The 2,683-nt window shown below is 40.8% G+C and overlaps 1 long non-coding RNA gene across 2 annotated transcripts; it reads right to left on the minus strand.

Moving 5' to 3' along the window:
• Positions 1-335: 335 nt before the first annotated feature.
• Positions 336-1,258, minus strand: LOC119881850. Of its 2 annotated transcripts, none has more exons than XR_005440426.1 (3): positions 1,127-1,258; positions 724-805; positions 336-559 (listed from the first exon to the last, which is right to left on the minus strand). It is a non-coding gene; the product is annotated as an uncharacterized LOC119881850 (long non-coding RNA). The 2 variants fall into 2 exon arrangements; XR_005440427.1 differs by having other exon boundaries at positions 688-805.
• Between the last annotated feature and the right edge of the window lie 1,425 nt (positions 1,259-2,683).

Genomic DNA, 2,683 nt, shown 5'->3' on the forward strand with positions numbered 1-2,683 from the left:
TCTGGCTCTGCAGGACATGTCCACATGTGGAACGCCAGCTGGTCAACATGCAGACACACACATGCATTCATTTCCCCTGCTGCTCTAACGCACCTCCTGCTAGGATTCTTTCCTTTTTGCATGTCTAATAGTACGCACACACACACACACACTCTTTCACACTTGTTTACACACTCGCTCACGCACCAACAGTACACACATTTGCAGTAGTACAGTACTCCCTCTCTCCCTCTCTCCCACACACACACATCCCCGGTGCCAGTATGTCTATTTATTGGAGTGCGTAGCTGCTTTCTGCTGGCTGCGCTGCACATTGCATCATACTGCACACACACACACACACACACACAAGCTGTATGTATACACAGACACAGCCTATAGACACACAGTTACGTACGCATTCAATTCACCGTTGCATCATATTAAGAGGCTGTATGCGCACACACATACTTACACATAGATTGCATCACAGTCTGGCAGTAAACGTCCTGTATTGTTCTCCCAACTTTCGTCACAGAGACTCACACAGGCAGGAAATGCAACCAGCCAGTCAACAAATCTGAAAAACAATAAAGGCCGAACTCAAATCAGACAGTAATCCAGTCAGTCAGACTTGAAATGAGCTTAAAGCCGGTCACTCAAACCAAAAGAATCAAACAGTTTACAGTAAAAGTTTAAATCAGTCACCTAAATCTGAATGTTTTATTTCTTAGCCGTCTTTACCCGCGAGGTTGTTTTGGCCTTTCCGTGTCCAAAAATGGGTTTGACTGACTTGTCAACCTTGAGAAACGGTGAGAAAACGGACCTATACATAGATTTGTCAAGAAGTTAAAACTTATACAATAAAATCAGGAAAACAAGTCACCCAGACTAGAAATCTACCATCCATCATCTCAAAATGAGTTCTTCAGACTTAATAATCAGTCAGTAAACCTGGAAAGCAGTCAGTCGAATGAAAAGGAAAACAAAACATTAGCGATCTTAAAACTGCTCAGGATATGAAATCAATCAGCCAGGTGAACACATAATCTTGGCCAGCTCTAATAAAAACACAACCTTCTAAGCATCCTGTAAATTCAGATATAAAAACCAGTCAGTCAGATCTGGATCAGCTCCTCAGTCTCACCAGCAGGCCGAGCCGCTTGACCAAAACCTCCACTGAATGAAGGCTTTGTCCACATAGTGAGCTGTGTGTGTGTCTGAGAAAGTAAAGTGTGTGAAAGAAAGAGGGACAAAGAGAACAAAAAGAGTGAAAAAGAGACAGTGAGACAAAGAAACACAGAGAGAGTTTGGTGTTTCACAGTGTGGAGCTTAAACAAGCAGTACAGGATGTGCAGCCAAACTATTTTCTCTGCTTGGCTGCAGCTTCACTGTGTGTTCGAGTGTGTGTGTGTGTGTGTGTGTGTGTGTGTGTGTCATTGGATATAGGGGGGGTTGTGGTGAAGGGGCTGATGGGATGTCACTTGTTCTCTTTACTATCACAAGTGGGAGAGTGACACACACACGTACACACTAACAGTTAATGATATACAACATGTACCAGTGTGTCTGCAGTCTCACACACACCTAAAGGCCAATCCAGGCTAACACCACTACTTCCTCACAGACCAGAGGCAGCTCACCTGAAACCGCTTCATTACAGAGTTTGTTTTCCTCTCAGAAACACACTTGTGAGTTCTCAGACCACCATTTGTTTTTGATCCAGGAAGGTTTAATATAAATTTTTTTTTATGCTCGATGAGCTACTTTTGATGGAACGAAACGCCGCCATCTTTGAGTACACGGTTGTTATTATTTATTATTATTGAGGGGAGGCTGTGGCTCAGACTAACCCTAACTAGCCAATATTGCGACTTAATATTCGATTAATTTTTAAGCTCTTTACCCTCCTTTATTATTCAAAACAGACAAGCGGTAAATCAGTGTATAGTATGACCAACACAATATTAGATAGATTAAACATACACTGTTCTTTCTTGTAGGCCAGGTCTGTGTTGAAATTAGGTGATGCATGAATTATTATTATGAGCAATGGTGGAGAAGGAATATCAAATTATAATGATATGAGAAAGATAATTTGAGAGTCAAGTCATGGCATTAAATAATGTGATATAACCTTATCAGGTCGGCCTTCCTACTGACAGCAAATATATACAAAGTTCAGCCGTGTGAACTGTATTATACAGTAAGCACTCGATACAAAACCCACAGTTCAACAACCAATTAATGCGTCCTTACCTCAGTTCTAATCTCGTCAAAAAACTAAAAACAACTCAGTTTGAGGTTCAATTCAAAAGTTGGCCAACGTAAATAAGACCAAGTGACGCCTCTCGTGTTTAATAGACAAGCTTGCGTACATGAAAAAAGTTGCCAATCAGGAAACAGTGGGCTTTGAGAGGAGGGGCCTTAAAGAGACAGGAGCATCTACAGCTTGTTTCAGACAGAGGCTGAAATGAAGGCCTACATGAAGAGCCAGTATAAGGAAGAAAATGATTTTTTTGAATCATGCAAAGCTGCAATACAGGAGTCACAGAACTACAATATAGAACTGGAAAAGCTGTTTAATAAGTGTCCTTTAAACGTGACACACAATTAATAATATAATAATAATAATAATAATAAAGTATTGTTACAGTTACTATATCACAATCTCTGGCTAAACTATTTAAAAATGGCGGGCTTG

This window comes from Micropterus salmoides, unplaced genomic scaffold (assembly GCF_014851395.1).
Source record: "Micropterus salmoides isolate LMB-PRFRI ecotype aquatic unplaced genomic scaffold, ASM1485139v1 Ms_hic_scaffold_2745, whole genome shotgun sequence".
NCBI classification, from domain to species: Eukaryota; Metazoa; Chordata; class Actinopteri; order Centrarchiformes; family Centrarchidae; genus Micropterus; species Micropterus salmoides.